The sequence below is a fragment of the Prionailurus viverrinus genome, chromosome D3, assembly GCF_022837055.1.
Source record: "Prionailurus viverrinus isolate Anna chromosome D3, UM_Priviv_1.0, whole genome shotgun sequence".
NCBI lineage: Eukaryota > Metazoa > Chordata > Mammalia > Carnivora > Felidae > Prionailurus > Prionailurus viverrinus.
Window position 1 is genome coordinate 2,377,321 of NC_062572.1, and position 10,075 is coordinate 2,387,395.

Consider the following 10,075-nt stretch of genomic DNA (forward strand, 5'->3'; position numbering starts at 1 on the left):
CGGGGGGCAGAGCGTAGAGAAGGGTGACGGCCCCACGGCAGGCGTGTGCGTGTGCGCGTGTGCGTGTGCGTGGCGGCCGCTCGCCTCTACGACAACAGTCTGCAGACCCCCCGTGTGGGCAGAGCGCGACCCCCGGGCCTCTGCTCACGACACAAAGGCACCTTCTAGGTCGCGGGATGTGCCTCCTGCCATCCGCCAGTGCCCGACCCTCACGCTTTCTTTGTGGAGAAGAGAAAAAAGATCACACTTAAGCAAAAGTAAACCACAGCCTGATACTGTGCCAACAACATTAACCAACTTCTCCTCGGCGCCTTTGAAGTCAGCGGGGGGCAGCACACTCGTGGCGCAAGGAGAGAACGCTCCTGTAAGTGATTCCTTTTCATCCCTTTAACGTAATGAAAGATTAATGGCCTTGTTATTTTTGTTTCTGCTCCTTTTCTCTCCCCTTTAATTCCTGCCCACCCCACCCCCCGCCCCGGCCCCAGTGGAAGAGAAAATCCTGCCCTACGACGGTCTTCTGCATCGTTGGGGTTGGCGGATACGCGCCCGCGCCTCGGCCGCCATCTGCAAACTGGGCCACCCGTCCACGTGCACAGCATCCAGGCGTCCGCGGAGGAGGAGCTAGGGGTGACCGCGCGGGGGGGGGGGGGGGGGGGAGAGCGGCCGGGGGAGGCGGGCCTCACGCAGGCCGCCCTCCCCTCCTCTGAACGGGCTGCGATCCCTCGGCCGTGGATTGTTTTCTTCCTGAAGGTTCGGCGTTGTGGGTTCTGGCACCGCCTCTGGAGGCCCGCCACGGGGGTGACCGGGAGGGGGCCACCCGCCCCGGGCCGGCGGGTCACAACCGTCGGCTCGGAGGCGGAAAAGCGTAAACCCCGGACGGCACTTTTCCTTCTCCCCTTCCCCCACCCCTTCCCCATCCCCGCTCCCCTCCCACCTTCCTCCTGCTACCCCAGGACCGTGATGTATGTGCCCTTGTTGACAGGAACGTGTCCCCAGCCCCTGGCCCCCACCGGCTCGTTCGGCAGGACCGCTGTTCCAACCCCCGCCTGCTGCCCAGCCCGTCGGCTCTGTTCACGTCGGCTCCGGCCGCGCTCAAGCCAGCTCTCCCTTGTCTGCAGGACAATCAGGGCCTCAGGAACCCCTGCTTCCCTCCTGCCCCCTGGCCTTTCTTGCTCTGCAGCGAGCGAGCGAGATCGCTCTAAAACGAGGATCATGCTTCTTCTTGCTTAAAACCCTCCGGGTTCCTAGACTCTCTTGAAAGAAAAGGCAAGTTCCTTCTGGCGGAGGGGGGGCTGCCCGACCTGGCCGTGTCCAGGGGCCGCTGCTCCGGGCCCCCACGCCTCCCTGGGTGTCCCCCTGTCTCCCCGACTGGTCATTCGGGCCTCAGCCGAGCGTCAAGGCGGGCCTCACCTACACACCACACACCTCGCACGAAGGGCACCACGTGTAAAGGACGCCTCCGTGTCTGAGCCCCGTAAAGGCTGCCACAGATGGTCTCAGCCCCTCGGCTGGCTGAGCCCGGGAAGGGTGGATTCCCAAGCAAGAAATCTGCACCGTGGGCAAAAGTCCCAAGTTCGCTCACTCGGATGTGTCAGCATGCATTTAATTCATACCTGACTAGTTTCTGCAAGTTTAGAGGTTGATTTTAAAAATGAGCTCCGGTAGAATAATCCAGAAATGAGATGATCTGGAGCCGGGTAGCACCTATCCACTCAGTGGCTGTGCTCATTCGGTAAAATAGAGTTTTCTCTCCCTACCGATGGCGGGAAGCTGCTGTATTTACAGGCGACCTCTATTTCAGGTCAATTCCATACAAGCCATAGAGCCTCGGCTTCAGGGCCCCCGGTCAGCGAGGCCCCCCTCCCCCCAGACCCGTCCAGGCAGGGATCAGCCACTGGTGCTGCCCCCACACTCTCCCACACCTGCCTGGAACATCTCGCAGTTCATCCAGACCTTCTCTGGCTCGCCGTCTTCCCAGAATATTTCAAAACGTCCTCCAGGGCCGCATCACCCCAGAGAGAGACTGTGGTGGACGCTCGTTCAACACGAGATGCGTGAACCCGAGACCGTAGCCCCGGAACCCAGCTGAGACCACGTGCAAAGGTAACCCGGTGTCTTTCCTTCCTCCCAGGGGTGCGGACGCGGCTCACAGAATTACGACTTTATGTAGATCATGGCGAGTTTCTTGCCATGTTCCACATGTACCCCAGCTGTGGCTACATCAACGATGCTTACCTTGTGGTCCGTCGTTTGCCATGTAAGAAATTCTACTTCCAGGGGAAATGAGAATTCTTTGCATCCTCTGACCTGTCGGCTCGGGATTTGCAGAACCATTTCTAGCGCTCCAGAGCTGACCTCCCCACCAGTCCCTCCGAGACCGGAGCCCCGGGTTGTGCACCCGACAGGGACCCGTCCCCCAAACAGGCTGATGTCTCATTTGTACCCAAACAATGGCCGCATCACATAAATACTTAAACTCCACACTTAGAAGAATTTAGTAAAGACAGACCCTGATGCATGACGTTAAATACGTTCCCTTCGTTTAATAACAACTTGATTTCAGATCAGGAATCAGAGTCGTCTAGTCCTATGAAAATTAAACAGAAATTTTCTGCCATTACACCGAGCAGCCTGCTTAATAAATCAGTAATGAAAAAGAATAATTTATTATGGCTTGTGAATTCTGACAGCTCTAAAAAGATGTCCTTTCTTTTCCCCCAAAGGGAGAACAGAATTTTCTTTTTACCTTCAAGACACTGGCATTCAGCATAATTTCTCTGTCTGTAGAACTTTACTATTGAAGGGGAGAGGGTATTAGAGTTTTACATCACAACCTATTTTAAGCAATTATAATCCACGAGTAATCTTTTTTCATGAATCTCCCTGGGGCGAGGGAGATGTAAGAGACCGGTCTCCCGGCCTCAGTTTAGATCAATGTTTGCATTCCTATTAGCTGAATTAGCTGAGATTCTGGAGAGCTGAGCTCACTTATCTCACACTCCGAGATCGGCTCAGAAAGGGAGGTTTGCCACGGAGAACCATTAGTCAATCAACGAACACGTCACGCCCTCGTCTGCGCCGGAACACGGCTTTGGCCCTTGTGTGCCAGCAAGTGAAGAGACTGTGGTCAAAAGAAAATTTTTTTAATGTTGATTATCTTTGACAGAGAGAGACAGAGACACAGAGACCAAGCAGGGAAGGGGCAGAGAGAGAAGGGGGCACAGAATCTCAAGCAGGCGCCGGGCTCCCAGCTGTCAGCACAGAGCCCGACGCGGGGCTCGAACTCACAGATCGTGAGATCATGACCTGGGTCGCAGTCGGCCGCCCTACCGACTGACCCACCCAGGCGCCCCGAGACTGTGGTTTAGGGGAAGCCATATGGGGCTGGCTACCGGCCGTTCCTTCAACCCAGTTGCACCCGGGGTCGTTCTCAGCACCGTGCTGAGGTGCGTCGGGGTCAGCCCCTACCAGCTTCTGACCACCGGCCGTTACATTTCAGGGGTCTTGTGAGCCTGTGGTCGAACCCAGCCATCATTCAACATTAACTTCTACATATTTGCAATTAAGTAAAGCACAAAGTAAAGGCGACCAACCCGCAGTTGGTCGCTTCCTGATGATTTGACCGCATTTCGCGGTGATCTAGGATCTTGGCGGCCGACGACATCCGCTTTATCTGTACAGAAGAATCGGCGTGCGGGGGGCACTCTGTGCTTGGGATGTTTTCTTAACCATCTTACCTCTGACACCTTCTTCTCCAGCCTCTCACTGTGAGTTTATTTGTCAAGGATTAACGTCGCCTTCTCTCTCAAACCTTTGTATCATCAACGCACCTCTTGCGGACAGCATGTTGCCGACTTTCTGTATTTCCCCAAGTGGGTGCAACTTTGGTTCATCGATTGATTTTTTCTTTGGCAGGATTGCCCAAATAGCGCGGGTTACCTCGTGATTTCACGCACGGCTTATTTCTGCTTACGTTGTTTCTTTTTTTTGGTGCCTTTTTCTTTTTCAAATTAAGCCAAGCAAGGCTTATTCATTCCAGAAACCGCCTCTTTCGCAGCTGTGGTGGCAGATACGCAACCTGGTTCTACCTTCAGAGGTCATTGAAAAACGTAATCACCATATCCAGTTTTCTAGTTGGATCGATATAGCCAATATTAATCAATGGCTTCACCCGCCAAACGCAACAAGAGCCCCAGTTCCGTGTTCCCAGCTCCCGTCCCGCCCCCCCCCCCAGCTTTCTGGGGTTGTCACAAGACGGGTCTCGCCTCACAGCCGGTGCGTCTCCTGGTGGCCTGTGGGACACTGACCCACCACCGATCCCGTCCGCCCAACCTGGTTCCCATTTCCACGTATTTCTGGAATTTCCCCTTCACGCATGGCACCGTTCTTGTTTTCCACGGATCTTAGATTTGAAACGTATACGTAACCATGCTTTTTCCAGGATTTTGCGAATTTGGAGCAAGAAGGGGAAGGAGGTGTTAACGGGCATTTGGATCAAATGTCCTTTTTGAATGCATGTTTCCAGTTTCTACAGATTTAAATAATGGATCCACCTGGTTATTTCTTATCCAGAGCCTCGAAACATAGGTGCGGTGACCCTTAGTTGGAAGATGAGCAAGTCAAGGTCCCAGAGACATTAGCTGATTGATGGAAGGACAACCGTCTTGTAAGAGAGAAAAGCCAGCACTGGAAGCAGGCCGGTCTGGTACTGAAGCCCATCCTCTTTCCGTCCCTTCCTTCCCCCTGCCCCTCCCCCTTCCTCCTTCCCCCCTCCCCCTCCCTTCCCTTCCCCATCCCTCCTCCCCTCCCCCACCTCCTCCTTTCCCCTTCCCCCTCCCCCCCACCCCTCCCCCACTTCCTCCTCCCCTCCCCTCTCCTCTTCCCCCTCCCCCTCCCCTCCCTTCCCCATCCCTCCCTCCCCCACCTCCTCCCTTCCCCTTCCCCACCTTCGCCCCACACCCCCCTCCCCTGCCCCACTTCCCTACCTTCCCATCCCCCTCCCCCACACCCCCTCTCCCCCCTCCTCTTCCCCCCTCCCCCTCCCTTCCCTTCCCCATCCCTCCCTCCCCCACCTCCTCCTTTCCCCTTCCCCCTCCCCTCCCACACACCCCTCCCCCACTTCCTCCTCCCCTCCCCCCTCCTCTTCCCCCTCCCCCTCCCCTCCCTTCCCCATCCCTCCCTCCCCCACCTCCTCCCTTCCCCTTCCCCACCTTCGCCCCACACCCCCCTCCCCTGCCCCACTTCCCTACCTTCCCATCCCCCTCCCCCACACCCCTTCCCCCGCCTCTTCCCCCCTCCCCCTCCCTTCCCTTCTCCATCTCTCCCTCCCCCACCTCCTCCCTTCCCCTTCCCCACCTTCCCCCCACACGCCCCTCTCCCCCTCCTCTTCTCCCCTTCCCCTTCCCTCCCCCCGCACCTCCCCTTCCCCCTCTTCCCCTCCTCTCCTCTTTGTGATAATTATTGGTTTCTTTACCCCTAAGGATCATCTGAGTCCCTTGGAGAGAGCGACGACGGGTTCTCTCCTTTTCCCAGCCCCAGGGCTACCTCCCGGCCCGACGCCCACATTCTAACTCCTTGCTCAGTGTGTCTTCAGGCGGCTCGACTTGAAGCCCCCCCCCCCCCCCAGCAGGTTTGTCTTCATCCACAGTCCCACCAGGTCCTGCTGGGCGATCGGTGACTATTTGCCGGACACTTAAATGAGCGCTCAGTAAATGCCCACAGATGACCACCGAGAGGTGCGCTGGGATACAGAAGGGGAAAGGGGCTTGAAGCCAGAAGGTAAGAACCACAAACGGGACTTTCCCATCAGCTGAAGATAGGAAACACCCTGAAGGGGTGATTTAATGTTCTCCAAAAGCATCTTTCGGTTTCACAGAGCACACTTTAAAGACACCTCGCTCTGCTTCAACTATACTATATAACGAAGTCTTTTTCTGCATTTTTAAAAATGAAAATCTGTTGCCCGGACTTGACTTTTCTGCATCATTTTCTTCTCCTAAACGCTGCCTGACAGCTGCTGAGATTCAAACTGAGGTGGCCCCAAGGACTTGATGAATTGGCTCGTTCAGGAATATCCACTGAGCCCGCCGTGTACCAACTTCCAAGTGTTTTCAAGACACGGAGATAAATGGAACGGGGTGTCTGTTATCAATCTTCATGCTGTGTGAGCGGGGAGAGGGTGGAACCCTTGATGGATGTGTAAGTCCTTGGAGGGATCGTTCTCGGCTCGATGGGGAAGCCGTGTGCTCAACTCTTCAGGGGAGAGGGCTCGGCAGCGACACGACTTGGCTGGATTTTCTCTCCAGGTTGTGACTTGTACCCGTGGGAGTGAGATCACAACACGTTTCTTATGCAACCTCACCCTCCACCCCGGCCCCCACCCTTCACACCTACTCCCCTTTTAATCTTTTCAACAAGTAATTAAAGTTGGCTTGACCTCAAACATCCTCTACACCCGAAGAAATGCAGAGATGATTGATTGTCGCTCTCAACTATTTTGAGACGAGGATGATGCTTTCTTCAGCTTTGTGACCTCCGAGGCAGGTGCTAGATGCTGACGGGGCGTATGATGGAACTCTATTCGGGGATAGAGGGGGGTCGACCAGATCTCTCTACCGCAAAGCTGCCGTCTTTCCCTTTGAAGGAATTAGTGTCTTCCGAGGAGATACTTTGGGACTCTGCAAATAGCTGCTTTCTCATCAAACTTTCACCACTGGATTTAGCACCCATGGATGATTCTTGTCTAAAATGATTATTATCGGGGGCTCCTGGGTGGCGCAGTCGGTTAAGCGACCGACTTCAGCCAGGTCACGATCTCGCGGTCCGTGAGTTCGAGCCCCGCGTCGGGCTCTGGGCTGATGGCTCAGAGCCTGGAGCCTGTTTCCGATTCTGTGTCTCCCTCTCTCTCTGCCCCTCCCCCGTTCATGCTCTGTCTCTCTCTGTCCCAAAAATAAATAAACGTTGAAAAAAAAAATTAAAAAAAAAATAAAATGATTATTATCGTACCGTGTGTCCAATGGTGGTTTTTCCCAGGATCTTTTATTTTATTTTTAGAATTTTATTTTATTTTATTTTATTTAAAAAAAATTTTTTTTTTCAACGTTTATTTATTTTTGGGACAGAGAGAGACAGAGCATGAACGGGGGAGGGGCAGAGAGGGAGACACAGAATCGGAAACAGGCTCCAGGCTCTGAGCCATCAGCCCAGAGCCCGACGCGGGGCTCGAACTCACGGACCGCGAGATCGTGACCTGGCTGAAATCGGACGCTTAACCGACTGTGCCACCCAGGCGCCCCATGCCAGTTTCTTTTCAATACAACCACGCATTAAAACAAAACCCCGCTACAGTCCCCAAGCCTCTCGTTAGCTACGTGACCTTGGGCAGGTCACTGGTACCCTCTGAACTTTATCTTTTCAGTAGGGTGGGAGTAAGAGTAGCAATTAACTCACAAGGGCTCTTTAAAGACGAAATTAAGGATGATGTGCAAAACTCTGAGAACAGAGTGTGATCAGCAGCAAATATTCCATCAGGGTTATTTATAGCTATTACTATTATGGCACGTCCCTCATATCGCTCGACACCCGTGGGATCTTCACTACAGAACTCAATCTTGGCAGATTCTGTGCAGTTAGAAAGCAGATTTTGTGATAGTGCCTTGACATGAGCAGCCAAGTCGTTCACACCGGCAAAGGGATTTCAGAAAGGGCTTACGTGGCACAGGGAACACCGAGGGGCTGTGCTCCCAGCTCCTCGTGGCAAACACCTGCGAGCCCCGTCAGTGGCTTCTTGTCTGTTTCTCCCCTAAAGACAAGAGCTCTGCTAGAGATCAGTCCTCTGGAGGTTTTCTGTGGAATTAGGGTTTGGGTCACACGCCGGATTTTCTTGGGACGTGGGGGTCTCCTGAGGATTCCAGGGTGTGGGAGCACCTTATCCGTGTCCGAACCGGAGTGCGTTACTGGACAGGGTGTTTGTGGGTGTAAATATCTCCGGGATGGTCATGGAGAAGCAGAGACTCAAATGACAGCGCGTGACTGTGGGGAAGAGGGAGGGACGAGATCCCCAGCGGCTCATCACGGAGGCCTCTCCTTGGACGCCTGCTGCAAAAGCACCACTACGGTATATTCTAAATAAAATCCTCTTTTCCCAGGGTGCACAGCAGACCGCTAGTCCCCTAGAGTGTTGCCGTCTATAAGAAAAGGAAGATCACAAGGCCTCATATTTTGATTTTAATTCTCTGTCAACTGGGCAACATGGCCTCTGAAAGGTCAGCCTTTCCCAGCTCCCTTTCCATATAATGTGGGGGTAATTGTACTGCCCCCCCCCTTCAAGTTCACATCTACCGGAAACCTTATTTGGAAAGAGGGTCTTAGCCTACAGGGTGGAGGTGAGGTCATGGCGGACTAAGGCAGGTCTCAGCCAGCGACTCGTGTCCGGAACAGACCGCCGCGTGCAGACAGACAGATTCCAATGATCGCTCTACAAACCGAGGAACACCGAGCATTGCCAGAAGCCCCCAGAAGCTCGGATGGTGTCACGGACCAGACTGTTCTCCAGAACCTCCGAGAGAGCAGGACCCTGCCGTCACCTGGATTTGGGACTGAGATTCGGGCTTTTAAAACAGGAAATTAGGTGGGGGGAGGGGGGGCGTTGCTTTCTAATCAGGTTCATCGAACGCAGTCAAAATCCCGCCTAAAGTCGCTCTTGAAAAATCAACGGATGGATCATGATCCGAGGGTTTGAATTTTCCGGCTTCCCCCAATAACACTATTCTTGGTGATACTTGCCGAAGACGAGGGCACTGTGGTGCTGACCTCACAAAACCGGCCGAATGCCTCAGTGCTTCCTTCTCTTGTGCTAAAAAAGGAAACTTCTGGCCCACCATCATGACCATCCAGTGTTCATGAACCCGATGTAGAATTTCACTCGTTCATTTTTTCAGTAAGTGTTTACTGGGCACCTACTACTTGTCGGGCGCTGTCCCAGACACCGGGGACACAGCAGCGAACAGGACACGGCAGAAATTGCTGCCTTCGTGAGCTAGTGTGCGGATGCAGGTAGCACACAAGGTCAACAGCTAACATCTAGAGCATCTGTCAGGTGGCGGTACGGACTGAGGAAAGTGTGAAGCGGTGAAGAAAGCCAGGCTGCAATTTTGGACAGCGTTCCAGAAGGGGCTTCGTTGGGAAGGGGACAGGTGAGCATAGAGTTTAGGGAGAAAGGGGAACGAGCCAGGTGGAAATCAGAGGGAAGAGCACTCCGGGTGGAGAGTGCAGCAAGTGCCAAGGTCCTGCGGTAGAGCCGGTGTGGCCTGTTGCGGAACTGAGCAGAATAAGCAGACGGGAAAGTGACAGCTGAGGCCTGGGAGGGAGGAGAGGTGAGACCACAAGGCACGGAGACCCAGTAAGGACGTCGGCTTCTCTCTGGGGGAGGTGGGCCAGTACCAGGAGGGTCGGAGCAGAGGCGCGACAGGCACCTACCGATTTTTAGGCAGTCGCTCTGGCTGCTGAGGCGGTGAGAGCAGAGGCCGTGAAACCAGGCAGGAATCACTCAGGTGAGAGGCAGAGGGCGTGTGGGCGGCGGGTGGTCAGTGGGGGGCTCTGTTCTTCAGCAGGTGGTGGGAGACGGACACACGGGTCTGAGCATCTCTCGGTCTCTCCACTCAGTTTCTGCACGGATCCGGTGAGAGAGGGGCTGGGTCCCCTGCGGCCGCTACAAAGTCGCTTTCCTCCTGGTGTCTGTGTCTCCATCTGCACAGAGAGCAACAGCTGTACGTGTTCGTTCTTTCCCGCCGCAGAGTCCGGTCGGCGGTGATCTTCGCTCACGGCTCTTTGGCAGCATCGGGCACTGGATTCGTTTCCCGAGGCTCCTGGGACGAGCCACCCGAACTCAGCGGCGGTGAAAATATCCCCTCTCAGTTCTGGGGCCTGAAGGCTGAGGTGGGGTTCGCTGGGCTACGTGCAGTCCCGTGACCCTCCCGCCCCCCCCCCGCCGGGCCGCTCCCATCAAGCCCCCCGAGGACTCCACCGGCTTCCCCTGGGCCCTTCCTCTCTTCCCTCTTCCCGATCTGTCGGCGGG

The 10,075-nt window shown here is 54.9% G+C and overlaps 1 long non-coding RNA gene across 4 annotated transcripts; it reads left to right on the top strand.

Moving 5' to 3' along the window:
• The first annotated feature begins 1,806 nt into the window (after positions 1-1,806).
• Positions 1,807-6,743, top strand: LOC125149207 (uncharacterized). 4 transcript variants are annotated; one of them, XR_007145839.1, is made up of 4 exons: positions 1,807-2,103; positions 4,573-4,705; positions 5,481-5,778; positions 5,858-6,743. It is a non-coding gene; the product is annotated as an uncharacterized LOC125149207 (long non-coding RNA). The 4 variants fall into 4 exon arrangements; XR_007145840.1 differs by having other exon boundaries at positions 5,876-6,743; XR_007145838.1 differs by having other exon boundaries at positions 5,481-6,743.
• Positions 6,744-10,075: the final 3,332 nt, after the last annotated feature.